The 19,781-nt window shown below is 37.4% G+C and overlaps 1 protein-coding gene across 3 annotated transcripts in view; it reads right to left on the reverse strand.

The window, feature by feature from the left end:
• The window catches only part of LOC309615149 (uncharacterized protein), a 132,064-nt gene that overhangs the window by 39,912 nt on the left and 72,371 nt on the right, over window positions 1-19,781 (reverse strand). Inside the window, exon 3 of one of the 3 annotated variants that reach the window (XR_014236543.1) lies at window positions 11,497-18,913. The exons of the other annotated variants lie outside the window; for them this stretch is intronic. The gene's annotated coding sequence lies outside the window, so the exon portion shown is untranslated. Of the gene's footprint in view, window positions 1-11,496; window positions 18,914-19,781 lie in introns of those variants that run through there. 3 annotated transcript variants of the gene reach the window in all.

Below are 19,781 nucleotides of genomic sequence, written 5' to 3' on the forward strand. Positions count from 1 at the left end.
TCTGCCCAGGGAGTTATCAGGGGCAGTGCCAGGAAGAAGAAAAACAGAGTGAGAGAGAGGGAGGAGGGATGGGGGAAAAATAAATCTCAGGGGATCAAAAATGAACCAGGCCAAAAGTTTCACCCAGCTCTTGTATCAGACGTGGCATCCCCAGATAGAGTTTCTTAAACCCAGTGAACTTTCAAATGGCATTAGAAAGAATTCCATTTGGAGTTTGAGGAGAATTTATAGTATGCTTGGAAAGGGTTTTTAAACATCACTAGTCTGCAAAGAAAAACAACAATCTGATTTGCTCTGTACTGTTTGCATTTTCCCCCCTATTTATTAATGTAGTCTTACTTTATAAAAACAAATGAAAACTGCACTAATTGGGTCTCTGAATACAGACCTTCTGCCTGTGCTAATTTCAACCTCACCATGATCCCTGAGAGGGAGACTTCCCTGTCACAAAGGAAGAAACCCAAGTTTGAAGCAATTAAGAGCCTTCCCCAAAGCACACAGCAGCTAAGTGTCAGAACAGGGATTTGAACCCAGGTCTTTGGGACCACAGTCAGAGTCCATGAATCTTTTATCTCCTTTAACAAGCATCAACTTGTTCAGGTGAGAAATTATAAGTATAGTATAGTACTGATGGCTGAAAATAGTTACCATTCTCCCCATATCACTCATACACACAGACACACACACGCACACACACATTGGATATAGAGGGATGTAAATGGAATAAGAGGTCACATTGCCTTTTGTCCTTGCCTAACACCATACGGATCTTTTGCCTTATTTCTTTTTACTGCTCTGACTCCTCTTAGGCCATGGGCAAGTAGGCTGGCTTTTACAGTCATGATTATTTATAGTCATGTTTTATTTGGTTTGCCATGTAGGAACTTATCCTGAAGATCTCCAACTCCCTTAAGGTGTCAAATAACCCTACCATGGGATAAGAAGGTACTTTTTATGAAAATCGGGTAAGACTGTCAAGAAAGGGAAGGGAGAAAAGTTTCTACTAAGTAGACTTCAGAAGTAAAGTTTAAAAGTGAAAAATAAAATTTGCTTTTGGTACTTGGATACTGAAATCCTAATTTGGAGCCTGTCTTTCATGATACAAATTATGAAAGTATGGTGAAAACATTATGGTGGTGTTCAACTGGCTTCTAGTTGAAAGCCATTGTGACCTGGGGAAAATCATTGAGTTATAGTTTCCTTATCTATCCAAAATAAAGGGGCTTATTTTAAATCATTCAATGCCAGAATTTTACGATCTTTGAAAATTTCCCTTGTTTAAAGTTATGTGTTTTTTTGAGCCTCCAAAATGACTCAAGTAATATTCTAAATATTATTTTAGAATATTTCATTTAAGAACTGCCTGAATCTTAGGCTAATTGTACAAGGGGCCTTAACCTGTACATTGTGTTCATAATTCACCTAGAATTGCATGGATATAATTATCCTTACTGCCATGGCTATTTGTAGATCCATTTGGGGTTCATAAGCATGAAGTTTGGAGATTCAGGGCAATAATATTTGCTCTCTTGCTAAGGAGATGTTGGTAACATTATGCAGTCCACCTATGTAGAAAATCCTCCCTTAGGACCTTTACCTAGTAAAATTGACAGAGCAACCGGTCAGGAAGCCGACAGCCAGGAGTAGCAGGCATACAGTAAGTGCAAGGAGACAACATTCTGCTTCTTCTGGTGAGTAAATGCAACAGCCTCAACCAGACCGTTGGAACAGCTGTCATGCTGAGGTCATAGCACAAGGTTACAGGACATGCCATCCAGGAGGCGTTACAAGGACAGATAGGTAACACTTCAGCAATGACTCAAGATCAGAAAGAAAAGAGATTTTTCAGCTGAGTGGAAGACAGAGGCGTAAGGAAATATTTATAACAATTGCCGGTGTAATCTAGAAATGTTCTATGGAAGCCATTGAAACTTTGTAGAGAAACTACAGTAATTCTCTGGGCTCAGTTCTTAGTGGGGACTTTGGGTATGCATGAGAAACAGACATTTTTACCAAACTGAGCTCCAGATAAATAAAAGTAATTCAGCAGATGGCTGTGCATTTCTGAATTCTCAAGTATTTCCTGAACATGGCACCCTTATATTTACATAATGTATTCCCCTGGTATTAGAGATGCATGCTCTTTCTTACCATAGTGTATAACAATCTGGTAAGATGTATATCTATGCTTTTCCTCTTTTTAATAGAGGATTCATCAGAATAGTGTATGTATTTCTTTAAATTCTGCTGTTTAGAAATGTGTTTATCCCATGGTTTTTATGATCTTTCCTTTTAGAAGTTAACTTGAATAATTTTGATGTTAAAAACTTTATTTTCTTGATTTGATTTTTAAAAAATTTTATTAACATTCTTTCTCCCTTCTGAGTAACCCCATAACTGGGAAAGATACAGAATAGTGTATGTGTGGGATTTGAGAGACATTGCCACTTTGCTTATAGTAGGTCTTAGAGTGTCATATGACAGTCATACTTAAAATGAATTAACTTTAAAAAATATTTTTAGAGGGAATTTTGGTAAATTTGGGGTTGTTGTCTTTTGGGAAATCTGATACTCATCAACCAAGGCTGGGGATTACTGTTCTAAAATTGTAATTTTACTTAACAGTGATCTCAGAAAAGGTCTACAGTATCTGTAGCTGTCCCAGAGTCCTTCCTTTTAAATGAAGAATTGGCCAGAATCGAGAGATGTGACTGTAGAGAAAACCCCCACAGGCTGGTGATACTTGGGGGAGGAAAACCGGGAGGCATGGGTCTATCCACTGGGAAATTAGACTGCCCACAAGTGGAAGGACGGGGAGGGAGTAAGGTTGGGGGGAATGATGAAATGGGGACACCAAGCCCCCTCACTGCTAACCACAGATAAGGGAGGGGAATGATAGAAATTGCTTCCTTATGTGAGGTGCAGTTCCCTTATGGGAACAGGTGCAGGAGACCTGAAGAAAAAAATTCATACCATTCAGGCTGCGGCAAGATATAATCACAGGGTGTCTGGGCCCTACAAGTTCTGGGCTCTCCCTAGCTTCTTAGGAGGAGTTTTCCCCACTCTACACAAGGGGGACCAATGGAAGCAGGAGAAGCCGCAGCATGTGGGAGGCCAGTCTGAGGAGCTGCTCCCATGACTCATTCCTGGCCCGTGTACTTGGCTGCCTTCCTCAGCGGTGGGAGCCCAGAAGTAGTAAATTTGGTGGAGGAGGAGATAGCAGAGATGGCAAAAGTAGTCGACAGTAATAAGAATATGGTGCTATTGTGGATAGCAGTGGATTCTCTGGATGGCAGCAGGACAGAGGCCAGAGGTCTCCCCACAACCACCTAGCCACCAAGAGAAGAGACAACTTAGTGACACCCCAGAGGGAAGAATTTGGAGGGGCTGTTGTTACAGTGACTCAGCTCTTTTGTCCCTACTCTTTGTTCTATAACTCTATCTAGGCCTGGAGAGAAGCTTTTATGAGTATGACAGAATTTTAGAAAAATTAATAAAGAATTAATGGGGAATAAGAAGAATGAATAAAGAACTTATACTGAATATTAGAGGCTTCTGTGTCCATATACTTGCTTGATTAGATTGTGCCTTGTTTTGTATGTTTGCCAGCAACTCATTTTAAGAAAACTGAAAATAAAAGATAATGTCTTCCTTACATACCACTCCATGGTTCAAAAGCATTTTCACATGTTTTACATCATCTATTAAAAGGAAAAAAATTTGAGATAACCAAGGTTTGTTTTTCCAATTTCATGGACTAAGAAACCAAGCTCAGGTTAAGTTACTGTTCAAGGTTACATAGTCTATAAGTGAATAAGGATTTGACTCCAGTTCTTTGCCTTTATTTTATTATATATTTATTTGGTTTGGATACTTTATACGTTCATATGATTAAAAAAAATCTAACTGTAACAGCATTAAGAAGTTCCTGTCCAACCCCTGTCCATGTCCACTCTAGTCACCCCTCTTTTTCTTTTTTTTAATTCTTTAAATTATACATATGTATTTCATTTACACTTTGTATTTGATATATTTCATGATAAAGTTTTTTTTCCATCTTAACCATTTTTTAAGTGTACAGTTCGGCGGTATCAAATACGTTCATATCGTTGTGTAAAAATCACCTCTGTCCCTCCCCATAACTGTTTTCATCTTGTGAAACTGAAGCTCTATACCCATTAAACAATAATTCCCCATTATTCCTTGCCCCCAGCCCCTGGTAACCACCAGTCTACTTTCTGTCTTTATGATTTTGACTATTCTAAGTACCTCATATAAGTGGGATCATACAGTATGTGTCTTTTTCTGACTGGCTAATTTCATTTAGCATAATGTCCCCAAGGTTCATCCATGTTGTAATACTGCAGAATCTCCTTCCTTTTTAAGACTGAACAATATTCCATTGCATGTATATCCACATTTTGCTTATCCGTTCATCCACTGATGGGCACTTGAGTTGCTTCCATGGTTTAGTTATTACGAATAATGCTGCTATTAACATGGGTGTACAAATATCTCTTTGAGATCCTACTTTCAATTCTGTGGGGTATATGTGCAGAAGTGGAATTGCTGGATCATATAATAATTCTATCTTTAATTACTTGAGGAAACACCATACTGTTTTCCATAGTGACTGCAGCAATTTCCACCACTAGTACACAAGGGTGTCAATTTCTCCATGTCCTTGCAGACACTCATATTCTATTTTTTTGATAGTAGCCATCCTAATGGGTGTAAGGTGGTATCTCGTTGCAGTTTTGATTTGCATTTCCCTAATGATTGGTGATGTTGAGCATCTTTTCATGTGCTTATTGGCCATTTGTATCTCTTTTGAGAAATATCTATTCAAGTCTTTTATTCATTTTGAATCAGGTTGTTTGGTTTTTCGTTGTTAAGTATTTCTTTTTAAATTTTATTTTATTTTTTTATACAGCAGGTTATTATTAGTCATCAATTTTATACACATCAGTGTATACATGTCAATCCCAATCACCCAATTCATCATACCCCCACCCCCACCACGCCACTTTCCCCCCCTTGGTGTCCATACGTTTCTTCTCTACATCTGTGTCTCAATTTCTGCCCTGCAAACCAGTTCACCTGTACCATTTTTCTAGGTTCCACATATATGTGTTAACATACGATATTTGTTTTTCTTTTTCTGACTTACTTCACTCTGTATGACAGGCTCTAGATGCATCCACATCTCTACAAATGACCCAATTTCATTCCTTTTTATGGCTGAGTAGTATTCCATTGTATATATGTACCACATCTTCTTTATCCATTTGTCTGTCAACGGGCATTTAGGTTGCTTCCATGACCTGGCTATTGTAAATAGTGCTGTAATGAACATTGGGGTGCATGTGTCTATTTTTTTTTTTTTTAAACATCTTTATTGGAGTGTAATTGCTTTACAATGGTGTGTTAGTTTCTGCTTTATAACAAAGTGAATCAGTTATACATATACATATGTTCCCATATCTCTTCTCTCGCATCTCCCTCCCTCCCACCCTCCCTATCCCACCCCTCTAGGTGGTCACAAAGCACCGAGCTGATCTCCCTGTGCTATGCGGCTGCTTCCCACTAGTTATCTATTTTACATTTGGTAGTGTATATATGTCCATGCCACTCTCTCACCCTGTCACATCTCACCACTCCCCCTCCCCATATCCTCAAGTCCATTCTCTAGTAGGTCTGTGTCTTTATTCCCGTCTTGCCACTAGGTTCTTCATGACATTTTTTTTTCCCTTAGATTCCATATATATGTGTTAGCATACTGTATTTGTTTTTCTCCTTCTGACTTACTTCACTCTGTATGACAGACTCTAACTCCATGCACCTCATTACAAATACCTCCATTTCATTTCTTTTTATGGCTGAGTAATATTCCATTGTATATATGTACCACATCTTCTTTATCCATTCGTCTGTTGATGGGCACTTAGGTTGCTTCCATGACCTGGCTATTGTAAATAGTGCTGCAATGAACATTCGGGTGCATGTGTCTTTTTGAATTACGGTTTTCTCTGGGTATATGCCCAGTAGTGGGATTGCTGGGTCGTATGGTAGTTCTATTTGTAGTTTTTTAAGGAACCTCCATACTGTTCTCCATAATGGCTGTATCAGTTTACATTCCCACCAACAGTGCAAGAGTGTTCCCTTTTCTCCACACCCTCTCCAGCATTTATTGTTTCTAGATTTTCTGATGATGGCCATTCTGACTGGTGTGAGATGATACCTCATTGTAGTTTTGATTTGCATTTCTCTAATTAGTGATGTTGAGCGGCTTCTCGTGTGCTTCTTGGCCATCTGTATGTGTTCTTTGGAGAAATGTCTATTTAGGTCTTCTGCCCAGTTTTGGATTGGGTTGTTTGTTTTTTTAATATTGAGCTGCATGAGCTGTTTATATATTTTGGAGATTAATCCTTTGTCCGTTGATTCGTTTGCAAATATTTTCTCCCGTTCTGAGGGTTGTCTTTTCGTCTTGTTTGTAGTTTCCTTTGCTTTGCAAAAGCTTTGAAGTTTCATTAGGTCCCATTTGTTTATTTTTGTTTTTATTTCCATTTCTCTAGGAGGTGGATCAAAAAAGATCTTGCTGTGATTTATGTTAAAGAGTGTTCTTCCTATCTTTTCCTCTAAGAGTTTTATAGTGTATGGTCTTACATTTAGGTCTCTAATCCATTTTGAGTTTATTTTTGTGTATGGTGTTAGGGAGTGTTCTAATTTCATTCTTTTACATGTAGTTGTCCAGTTTTCCCACCGCCACTTATTGAAGAGACTGTCTTTTCTCCATTGTATATCTTTGCCTCCTTTGTCATAGATTAGTTGACCATAGGTGTGTGGGTTTATCTCTGGGCTTTCTGTCTCGTTCCACTGATCTATATTTCTTTTTTTTTTTTTTTTAGTTGTTTTGTTTGTTTGTTTTTTTATACTGCAGGTTCTTATTAGGCATCAATTTTATACACATCAGTGTATACATGTCAATCCCAATCGCCCAATTCAGCACACCACCATCCCCACCCCACCGCAGTTTTCCCCCCTTGGTGTCCATATGTCCATTCTCTACATCTGTGTCTCAACTTCTGCCCTGCAAACCAGCTCATCTGTACCATTTTTCTAGGTTCCACATACATGCATTAATATACGATTTTTGTTTTTCTCTCTCTGACTTACTTCACTCTGTATGACAGTCTCTAGATCCATCCACGTCTCAACAAATGACTCAATTTCGTTCCTTTTTATGGCTGAGTAATATTCCATTGTATATATGTACCACCACTTCTTTATCCATTCGTCTGTTGATGGGCATTTAGGTTGCTTCCATGACCTGGCTATTGTAAATAGTGCTGCAATGAACATTCGGGTGCATGTGTCTTTTTGAATTACGGTTTTCTCTGGGTATATGCCCAGTAGTGGGATTGCTGGGTCATATGGTAATTCTATTTTTAGTTTTTTAAGGAACCTCCATATTGTTCTGCATAGTGGCTGTATCAATTTACATTCCCACCAACAGTGCAAGAGGGTTCCCTTTTCTCCATACCCTCTCCAGCATTTGTTGTTTGTAGATTTTCTGATGATGCCCATTCTAACAGGAGTGAGGTGATACGTCATTGTAGTTTTCATTTGCATTTCTCTAATAATTAGTGATGTTGAGCATCTTTTCATGTGCTTCGTGGCCGTCTGTATGTCTTCTTTGGAGAAATGTCTGTTTAGGTCTTCTGCCCATTTTTGGATTGGGTTGTTTGTTTCTTTAATATTGAGCTGCATGAGCTGTTTATATATTTTGGAGATTAATCCTTTGTCCGGTGATTGGTTTGCAAATATTTTCTCCCGTTCTGAAGGTTGTCTTTTCGTCTTGTTTATGGTTTCCTTTGCTGTGCAAAAGCTTTGAAGTTTCATTAGGTCCCACTTGTTTATTTTTGTTTTTATTTCCATTACTCTAGGAGGTGGATCCAAAAAGATCTTGCTGTGATGTATGTCAAAGAGTGTTCTTCCTATGTTTTCCTCTAAGAGTTTTATAGTGTCCAGTCTTATATTTAGGTCTCTAATCCATTTTGAGTTTATTTTTGTGTATGGTGTTAGGGAGTATTCTAATTTCATTCTTTTACATGTAGCTGTCCAGTTTTCCCAGCACCACTTATTGAAGAGACTGTCTTTTCTCCATTGTATATCTTTGCCTCCTTTGTCATAGATTAGTTGACCATAGGTGCGTGGGTTAATCTCTGGGCTTTCTATCTTGTTCCATTGATCTATGTTTCTGTTTTTGTGCCAGTACCATATTGTCTTGATTACTGTAGCTTTGTAGTATAGTCTGAAGTCAGGGAGTCTGATTCCTCCAGCTCCATTTTTTTCCCTCAAGACTGCTTTGGCTATTCGGGGTCTTTTGTGACTCCATACAAATTTTAAGATGATTTGTTCTAGCTCCGTAAAAAATGCCATTGGTAATTTGATAGGGATTGCATTGAATCTGTAGATTGCTTTGGGTAGTATACTCATTTTCACAATATTGATTCTTCCAATCCAAGAACATGGTATATCTCTCCATCTGTTGGTATCATCTTTAATTTCTTTCATCAGTGTCTTATAGTTTTCTGCATACAGGTCTTTTGTCTCCCTAGGTAGGTTTATTCCTAGGTATTTTATTCTTTTTGTTGTAATGGTAAATGGGAGTGTTTCCATAATTTCTCTTTCAGATTTTTCATCATTAGTGTATAGGAATGCAAGAGATTTCTGTGCATTGATTTTGTATGCTGCAAATTTACCAAATTCATTGATTAGCTCTAGTAGTTTTCTGGTGCATCTTTAGGATTCTGTCTATATAGTATCAGTATCATGTCATCTTCAAACAGTGACAGTTTTACTTCTTCTTTTCCAATTTGTATTCCTTTTATTTCTTTTACTTCTCTGATTGCCGTGGCTTGGACTTCCAAAACTATGTTGAATAATAGTGGTGAGAGTGGGCATCCTTGTCTGGTTCCTCATCTTAGAGGAAATGCTTTCAGTTTTTCACCATTGAGAATGATGTTTGCTCTGGGTTTGTCATATATGGCCTTTATTATGTTGAGGTAGGTTCCCTCTATGCCCACTTTCTGGAGAGTTTTTATCATAAATGGGTGTTGAATTTTGTCAAAAGCTTTTTCTGCATCTATTGAGATGATCATATGGTTTTTCTTCTTCAATTTGTTAATATGGTGTATCACATTGATTGATTTGCGTATATTGAAGAATACTTGCATCCCTGGGATAAATCCCACTTGATCGTGGTGTATGATCCTTTTAATGTGTTGTTGGATTCTGTTTGCTAGTATTTTGTTGAGGATTTTTGCATCTATATTCATCAGTGATATTGGTCTGTAGTTTTCTTTTTTTGTAGTATCTTTATCTGGTTTTGGTATCAGGGTGATGGTGACCTCATAGAATGAGTTTGGGAGTGTTTCTTCCTCTGCAAATTTTTAGAAGAGTTTGAGAAGGATGGGTGTTAGCTCTTCTTTAAATGTTTGATAGAATTCACCTGTGAAGCCATCTGGTCCTGGACTTTTGTTTGTTGGAAGATTTTTAATCACAGTTTCAATTTCGTTACTTGTGATTGGTCTGTTCATATTTTCTATTTCTTCCTGGTTCAGTCTTGGAAGGTTATACCTTTCTAAGAATTTGTCCATTTGTTCCAGGTTGTCCATTTTATTGGCATACAGTTGCTTGTAGTAGTCTCTTAGGATGCTTTGTATTGCTGCAGTGTCCGTTGGAACTTCTCCTTCTTCGTTTCTAATTTTATTGATTTGAGTCCTCTCCCTCTTTTTCTTGATGAGTCTGGCTAATGGTTTATCAATTGTGTTTATCTTCTCAAAGAACCAGCTTTTAGTTTTATTGATCTTTGCTATTGTTTTCTTTGTTTCTATTTCATTTATTTCTGCTCTTGAGTTTTATGATTTCTTTCCTTCTGCTAAGTTTGGGTTTTGTTTGTTTTTCATTCTTTAGTTCCTTTAGGTGTAAGGTTAGATTGTTTATTTGAGATTTTTCTTGTTTCTTGAGATAGGCTTGTATAGCTATAACCTACCCTCTTAGAACTGCTTTTACCACATCCCATAGGTTTTGGGTCATCGTGCTTTCATTGTCATTTGTCTGTAGGTCTTTTTTGATTTCCTCTTTGATTTCTTCAGTGATCTCTTGGTTATTTAGTAACGTATTGTTTAGCCTCCATGTGTTTGTGTTTTTTACATTTTTTTCCCTGTGATTGATTTCTAATCTCATAGTGTTGTGGTCAGAAAAGATGCTTGATATGATTTCAGTTTTCTTAAATTTACTGAGGCTTGATTTGTGACCCAAGATGTGATCTATCCTGGAGAATGTTCTGTGCGCACTTGAGAAGAAAGTGTAATCTGCTGTTTTTGGATGGAATGTCCTATAAATATCAATTAAATCATGTGGTCTATTGTGTCATTTAACGCTTGTGTTTCCTTATTAATTTTCTGTTTGGATGATCTGTCCCTTGGTGTAAGTGAGGTGTTAAAGTCCCCCATTATTTTTGTGTTACTATCGATTTCCTCTTTTATAGCTGTTAGCAGTTGCCTTATGTATTGAGGTGCTCCTAAGTTGGGTGCTTGTATATTTACAATTGTTATATCTTCTTCTTGGATTGATCCCTTTGATCATTATGTAGTGTCCTTCTTTGTCTCTTGTAATAGTCTTTATTTTAAAGTGTATTTTATCTGATATGAGAATTGCTACTCCAGCTTTCTTTTGATTTCCATTTGCATGGAATATCTTCTTCCATCCCCTCACTTTCAGTCTGTATGTGTCCCTAGGTCTGAAGTGGGTCTCTTGTAGACAGCATATATATGGGTCTTGTTTTTGTATCCATTCAGCAAGCCTGTGTCTGTTGGTTGGAGCATTTAATCCATTCAGGTTTAAGGTAATTATCGGTATGTATGTTCCTATGACCATTTTCTTAATTGTTTTGGGTTTGTTTTTGTAAGTCCTTTTCTTCTCTTGTGTTTCCCACTTAGAGAAGTTCCTTTAGCATTTGTTGTAGAGCTGGTTTGGTGGTGCTGAATTCTCTTAGCTTTTGCTTGTCTGTAAAGCTTTTGATTTCTCCATTGAATCTGAATGAGATCCTTGCTGGACAGAGTAATCTTGGTTGTAGGTTCTTCCTTTTCATTACTTTAAGTATACCGTGCCAGTCCCTTCTGGCTTGTAGAGTTTCTGTTGAGAAATCAGCTGTTAACCTTATGGGAGTTCCCTTGTATGTTATTTGTCATTTTTCCCTTGCTGCTTTCAATAATTTTTCTTTGTCTTTAATTTTTGCCAAGTTGATTACTATGTGTCTCGATGTGTTTCTCCTTGGGTTTATCCTGTATGGGACTCTCTGTGCCTCCTGGACTTGGGTGGCTATTTCCTTTCCCACGTTGGGGAAATTTTCAACTATAATCTCTTCCAGTATTTTCTCTAGGCCTTTCTCTCTCTCTTCTCCTTCTGGGACCCCTATAATGTGAATGTCGTTGCATTTAATGTTGTCCCAGAGGTCTCTTAGGTTGTCTTCATTTCTTTGCATTCTTTTTTCTTTATTCTGTTCCACAGCAGTGAATTCCACCATTTTGTCTTCCAGGTCACTTATCCGTTCTTCTGCCTCAGTTTTTCTGCTATTGATTCCTTCTAGTGTAGTTTTCATTTCAGTTATTGTATTGTTCCTCTCTGTTTGTTTGTTCTTTAATTCTTCTAGGTCTTTGTTAAACATTTCTTGCATCTTTTCGATCTTTGCCTCCATTCTTATTCCGAGGTCCTGGATCATCCTCACTATCATTATTCTGAATTCTTTTTCTGGAAGGTTGCCTACCTCCACTTCACTTTGTTGTTTTTCTGGGGTTTTATCTTGTTCCTTCGTGTGGTACGTAGCCCTCTGCCTTTTCATCTTCTCTATCTTTCTGTGAATGTGGTTTTTGTTCCACAGTCTGCAGGATTGTAGTTCTTCTTGCTTCTGCTGTCTGCCCTCTGGTGGATGAGGCTGTCTAAGAGGCTTGTGCAAGTTTCCTGAGGGGAGGGACTGGTGGTGGGTAGAGCTAGCTGTTGCTCTGGTGGGCAGAGCTCAGTAAAACTTTAATCTGCTTGTCTGATGGGTGGGGCTGTGTCCCCTCCCTCTTGGTTGTTTGGCCTGAGGTGACCCAACACTGGAGCCTACCCGGGCTCTTTGCTGGAGCTAATGGCGGACTCTGGGAGGGCTCACGCCAAGGAGTACTTCCCAGAACTCCTGCTGCCAGTGTCTTTGTCCTCAGGGTGAGTCAGGGCCACCCCTCGCCTCTGCAGGAGATCCTCCAACACTAGCAGGTATGTCTGATTCAGTCTCTATGGGGTCACTGCTCCTTCCCCTTGCTCCCGATGTGCACAGTACTTAGTGTGTGCCCTCCAAGAGTGGAGTCTTGTTTCCCCCAGTCCTGTCGAAGTCCTGCAGTCAAATCCCGCTAGCCTTCAATGTCTGAGTCTCTAGGAATTCCTCCTCCCATTGCTGAACCCCCAGTTTGGGGATCCTGACGTGGGGCTCAGAACCTTCACTCCAGTGGGTGGACTTCTCTGGTATAAGTGTTCTCCAGTTTGTGAGGCACCCACCCAGCAGTTATGGGATTTGATTTTATTGTGATTGTGCCCCTCCTACTGTGGCTTCTCCTTTGTCTTTGTATGTGGGGTATCTTTTTTGGTGAGTTCCCGTGTCTTCCTGTTGATGATTGTTCAGCAGTTGTGATTCCGGTGCTCTTGCAAGAGGGAGGGAGAGCATGTCCTTCTACTCCGCCATCTTGAACCAATCTTCCATCACCTCTCTTTTATAAACAAAGGATACAATACTATATACCCTATTTTATGACTTATTTTTTTTTTTTTTTTAGTGCAGTTAGTAATATATCCTGGAGCTCTTTTCTTGTCCATACATAGAGAGCTTCCTCCTTGCTTTTTATAGCTGTATAGTACTCTCTTGGGTGGATGTTTCACACTATATAAATTTGAGTTAGATAGCATTTGGGTTTTTTTCTATTACAAACAGGATTTTAGGGAACAGTTGAACATACATCTTTTCATACATATGCTTCTGTAGCATAATTCCCCAAAGGAAAATCTTGGGTTATCAAAGGATAAATGCATTTATAATTAAATAAAAATTGCCAGATTTCTCTTCATGGTAGTTGTATACTATTTTTCACTTTTACCTGTAATGTATAAGACTGTCCATTTCCCCATAAACTTGCCCACAAATTAGTATTGTCTAACTTTTGAATTTATGCCACTATGGTTGTTTAGACTGATGGCTTGATGTAGTCTTAATTTGCATTTTCTTTTTTGTTTGTTTTGGAAATTTCTTCTTTTTTATTTTAATTTTTAATTGAAGTATAGTTGATTTATAATATTACATTAGTTTCAGGTATACAACATAGTGATTCAAAATTTTTATAGTTTATACTCCATTTAATGTTATTATAAACTGTTGGGTATATTTCCTGTGCTATATAATATACCCTTGTATTGTATTTATTTTATACATAGTAGTTTGTACCTCTTAATCCCCTACTCCTAGTTTAGATTTGACATCATGATAACATACAATATTTGTCCCTCTCTGTCTGACTTATTTCACTAAGCATAATACCCTCTAGGTCCATCCATGTTGTTGCAAATGGCAAAATTTTTTTTTATGGCTGAGTAGTATTCCGTTTTGTGTTTGTGTGTGTGTGTGTGTGTGTGTGTGTGTGTGTCTTTATCTATCGATGGACACTTAGTTGCTTCCATATCTTGGCTATTGTAAATAACTCTGCTATGAATATTGCTGTGCATGTATCTTTTCGAATTAGTGTTCTCATTTTCTTCAGATTTATACCCAGAAGTAGAATTTCTGGGTCAGATGGTAGTTCTATTTTTAGTTTTCTGAGGGACTTCCACACTGTTTTCCACAGTGGTTGCACCAATTAACAGTCCCATCAACAGTGTACAAATGTTCCCTTTTGTCCACATCCTCACCAACATCTGTTATTTGTGGTCTTTTTGATGATAGCCATTCTGACAGGTGTAAGGTGATATTGTTGTTTTGATTTTGTATTTCTCTGATGATTAGCGATGTTGAAGATCATTTCATGTACCTGTTGGCCATCTGTGTGTCTTCTTTGGAAATATGTCTATTCAGATCTTCTGCTCATTTTTAATTGGGTTGGTTTTTTTTTTTTTTTTGACATTGAGTTGTATGAGCTGCTTATATATTTTCGATATTAACCGCTTATCGGTCATATCATTCGAAAATATTTTTCTCTCATTCAGTAGGTTGTCTTATTTTGTTGATGGTTTTCTTTGCTGTACAAGAGTTGTTAAGTTTAATTAGGTCCCATTTGTTTATTTTTGCTTTTGTTTCCTTTGTCTGAGGAGACAGATCGAAAAAAATATTTCTACGATTTATGTCAAAGAGTGTTCTGTCTATGTTTTCTTCTAGGAGTTTTATCGTTAATGGTCTTTAGTCCATTTTGACTTTATTTTTGTTTATGGTGTGAGAAAACGTTCTAATTTTATTCTTTTACTTGTAGCTGTCAAGTTTACTGAGCGTCATTTATTGAAGAGACTATCTTTTCCCCATTGTATATTCTTGCCTCCTTCGTAATAGATTAATTCACCATAAGCGTGTGAGTTAATATGTAGGCTCTCTATTTTGTTCCTTTGATCTATGTGTCTGGTTTTGTGCCTGAACTGTACTGTCTTGATTACTGTAGCTTTGTAGTATAGTCTGAAGTCTGAGAGCATGATCCCTCCAGCTCTGTTCTTCTTTCTCAAGATTGTTTTGGCATTTGTCTTTTATGTTATGAATTGCAAATAATTTTTTCTCTGTCATATGTCTTTTGATTTTGCTTCTTGTTTTTTTTAAATTTGGTATTCAGACTTTTTATATTTTTTGGTAGTCAAAATGATTAATTAAAATAATTTTTTAAATGATTCTAGATTTTAAATTAGAAAGACCTTCTTTAGCCTAAGGATATGTTTTCTTCTAATAATTTATTTTTAATGTAAGCTTAAATTGATATGGAGTCTATATTAGTGTATAGTATGAAGGCAACTTTATATTCTTCCAGATGGACACCCTGTTGTTCTAACACCATTTATTTAAAAAAGTTCTTTGACCACTGATTTGAGATGTCACCTTGCTCATATACTAAATTTGTGTAACTATTTGAGAATGTTTTTTGAAACCGGATTTTCTAAAATTTCAAGTTCAACTATGTTTCCCTTTCATCATGCTTCTCCAGGTAAAATAACCTTTTAGTTATTCATCAGTAGCTTTTTATGCTGCGTTTGATTGAAAGAATTGAGAAGGAGGTGTGATTATTTCCCATATAAGGAAATAATTTAAGGAAAGCCATGTATAAACCCAGAAAAAATAATTCTCCAGATATTATCGCTAGAAAATCCCCAAGCAACAAGATTTTTTTCTTTTCATTTCTAAAGATGTTGCCAAGTCATTTCATACCACTCGGGAGGTCTTCTCCTACAAGTGGTCAAAGGGGGAAAAGCCCACAATACTTAAGGGGGAAAAATGAAACAAAAAGCATATATACCTCTCCAAGCATAAATCTCCCGCTGCTAGTCACTGCCCCCTTTAATAGGAAACTACGAAGTTTTTACCATAAAAGAGAAAAGTAAGTTACTTTAAAAAATCTTATCAAGCCAAGTAAAGGAGTTATATTGCATTCACATGTATATAGTTAGACTTATTTTCTGGCAGCAATACTTAGAGTAAATCTTGCTTATTTGTGCAAAGAGAATTTAGGATAGTTTATTGGCAAGTACAAAGATATTGTTTCAGTAACTCTACTGGCATAACAAGATATAAAAATAAGACCAAAGCCAATATCTATAAATTCAGTGTGTCCAGGTTAGCATGTTTCACACCAGCACTGGTGGAGGTCTAAATCTTGTGTCCTCACTTTCCCATAACGTTAGCAGAAAATGCAGTGCAAAACCTTTTTGAACGCTTCATGGGTTCTTCCTTCTCCAAGACCAATGTAGCTATTTGTAGCAAATCTCCTTGAGAAGGTTATCATCATTTGTTAATTCCAATTCCTTGCTTTCCAGGCTTTCTTAAACCAACTGTGTTTCTGGATCAGCACCCCACATTCCAAGTATTCTGAAACTGCTCTTTTCAAGGGCAGCTATCACCTTCATGTTGCTTAAGCCACTGGTCAATTCCTAGTCCTCATATTACTTGATCTAAATGCTATGTTTGTCATTGATCACCCTCCTCTTTGAAACATACTTCACTTGGTTTCCAAGACATACTTTCCTGTTTTTTTTTCCTTACTTCACTGGCTACTTTTTCTCTTCAGGCTCTTTTTCTGATTCCTCCTTATATTCCTAATCTTCTGACCCTAGGGCCCTTCAGAGTCCAATCATTAGGCCTTTTCTCTTTCTTATCCACCCTCACTCCCTGGGTTATTTTCTCTACTCTCACAGCTTCCAATACCACCTAACTCTCCCTGATGATATCCAGATTTAAATTTCCATTATGGATCATTCCCCTAACTCTATAATCATATATCCAGCTGCTTACTAGTTGTCTCTTCAATAAATATCTCAAATTTAGCATGTCTGAAACTAAGCTCCTCTTCTCTCTCTTTCCTAAGTCTGTTCATAGTCTTCTCCATCTCAGTTAACAAAACTTAACTTTCCATTTGCTTGGGTCAAAACCTTGAGACATCTCTCACACTCAGCATTGAAGCCACCAGGAAATCCTTTTGGCCTCAGCTTCAAAATATTTACCTGACCACTTCTCATCTCCATAGCCACTGCCCTCATTGAAGCCACCATTATCTGGATCATTCAGAGAGCCTCCCCACTGGGCTCTAGGCTTTTGTCCTTGCCCTTCCACAGAGCAGCTATCCCTTTACGATGTAAGATAGATCACATTCCTCTGTTTAAAAATTCACCGTGGCTTCCCATCTCAGAATAAAAACTAATGTTGTTACACTGGCCACCGAGGCCCTTCATAATCTTTTACCTCCACCCTTCCACTCTGACCTCATCTTCTAATACTGTACTTCTCCAGACTCACTGACCTCCCCACTGCTCCTTGATTCATAAGCTCACTGTATTAGTTTTCTATTGCTATTGTAATAGATTACCACAAACTTAGTGGTTTAAAGTAACACAAAATTTTTATCTTACAGTTTTATAGTTTACAACTTGGACACAGGTCTCACTGGGCTGAAGTCAAGATGTTAAGAGATCTGTGTTCTCTTCTGGAGGCTGTAGAGGCAAATCCATTTCCTTTCCTTTTCCAGCTTCTAGAGGTCACCCACATTCATTGGCTAGTGGTACTTTTTCTCCATCTTCAAAACAAAAAAGATTGCATCTCTCTGATCCTGCTTCCATAGTCACATATCCCTATGACCTTAGCTGGGAAAGGTGCTTTGATTTTAAGGACCCAGTGTGATTAGATTAGGCCCATGTGGATAATCTCTTCATCTCAAGGTTGGTAACCTTATTAATATCTGCAAAGTCTGTTTTGCCATGTAGAATAACACATTTAAGGTTCCAGGGATTAGGATGTGGATATCTTTGGGGGAGGGGCATTATTTTGCCTAGCATACTCATCTCCTTAAATACTTGCTCATATATCACCTTTTCAGTGAGGTCATTCCCGACTATCCTATTTTAAATCCACCACCACTACAGTATTCCCTCTCTTAACTTTTCTATTTATTTTGTAATAACACTAATCCCCATATAATATACAGTGTGGTATATATTAATAATTTAGTTTGATTTTTCTATCTTCCCTCATCAGAGTATAAGCTGTGTAGTGTCATGAAAGTTGGTCTGTTTGTTTTATACTCTACCCACAACATCTAGAGCAGTGCCTATCACACAGTATACCCTCAATAGATATTTGTTGAATGAATAGGTGAAAGAAAGAGTGGGGATTAAAACACAAGGATCCCACCTTGTTTCTAAGGTAGACTTTCCAAATCAAAGGATGAAATATATTTTCATCCAGTATCCTCATGGATTCATCATAGAATTTAAAACTTACTTTTATCTGATGGACTTTACTATGTATTAAGTAATTGCATTTACTGGTTTTTAACATGTGTATGGTGACATAGTGGACATAACAGGGAATAGATAACACCTCCCTTGATCTAATTTGATCTATAGTTTATTGATTTTTTTTTTTAAATTTATTTATTTATGGCTGTGTTGGGTCTTCGTTTCTGTGCGAGGGCTTTCTCTAGTTGTGGCAAGTGGGGGCCGCTCTTCATCGCGGTGCGCGGACCTCTCATTATCGCGGCCTCTCTTGTTGCGGAGCACAGGCTCCAGACGCGCAGGCTCAGTAATTGTGGCTCACGGGCCCAGTTGCTCCGCGGCATGTGGGATCTTCCCAGACCAGGGCTCGAACCCGCGTCCCCTGCATCGGCAGGCAGACTCTCAACCACTGCGCCACCAGGGAAGCCCTAGTTTATTGATTTTATAACTATCAAGTTGAGGATGATTCCCTCTATTCCTAGTTTTCTGAGAGTTTTTACCGTGAATGGGTGTCACATTTTGTCAAATGCTTTTTTTGTAGCAGTTGATGTGATTGGGTGATTTTTCTTCTTTAGCCTGTTAATATGGTGGATTATATTGATTGATTTTCAAATATGGAACCAGTCTTGTATCTTTGAAATAAACTCTACTTGTTCATAGAGTGTAATTCTTTTTATATGTTCCTGGATTTTATTTTCTAATATTTTCTTAATATTTTTTTGCTCATATATTCCTGAAGGATATTTGTCTGTAGTTTTCATTTTTGTACTATTCTTTGTCTTGTTTCAGTATCAGAGTAATAGTGGTTTCATGGAATGAGTTGAGAAGTGTCCCTCCTCTTCTATTTTGTAGAAGAGATTGTGGAGAAGTTCTAGCCAGGGAAATAAGGCAAGAAAGGGAAACAAAAGACATAAATTAGAAAGGAAGAAATAAACTGCCCCTTTGCAGATGACATGATGGTCTATGTAAAAAAAATCTAAGGAATCTACCAAAAACTTCTAGAGCTAATAAGTGAGTTCAGGAAGTTAGCAGGATGTAAAATAAACATTCAGTAATCAGTTATGTTTCTATATGCTAACAGTGAAGATGTAGAAACCAAAATTAAATAAAAATACCATTTATATTCACTCAAAAAATTAAATAGGTGTAAATTTAATAAAATATGCAGTACTTGTATGCTGGAAACTACAAAACACTGATGAAAGAAATCAAAGATCTGAAATGGAGAGTAAGGCATAGTAAACATGTCAGTTCTCCCCAGATTAACATGCAGATCCTATAAATATCTCAGCAAGATTTTTTATAGACATAGACAAAGTTATTCTAAAATTATATGGAAAAGCAAAGGAACTAGAATAGCTTAAACAGTTTTTAAAAAGAAGAATAAATTGGTAGGAATCACTCCATCTGAGTTCAAGAATGATGATATACTACAGAAACCAAGACTGTGGTGGTACTGGTGAAAGGAGAGGCACAGAGATCAACTGGATAGAATAAAGAACTTAGAAATAAACCCAGACAAATATAGCCAGTTGATCTTTTTTTTCTAAATGTGCAAAAGCAATTCAATGAAAGATGAATAATTTTTTCAATAAATGGTGCTGGAGCAGTTGGATATCCACAAACAGAAATGCTTCAACTTTAACCTTACATGTTATACAAAAATTAACTTAAAATGGTTAGTACATTTAAATGTAAAATGTAAAACTATAAACATTTTGAAGATAACATCGGAAAAT

The sequence above is a fragment of the Balaenoptera borealis genome (assembly GCF_965194805.1).
Source record: "Balaenoptera borealis genome assembly, chromosome: 17".
Lineage (NCBI taxonomy): Eukaryota > Metazoa > Chordata > Mammalia > Artiodactyla > Balaenopteridae > Balaenoptera > Balaenoptera borealis.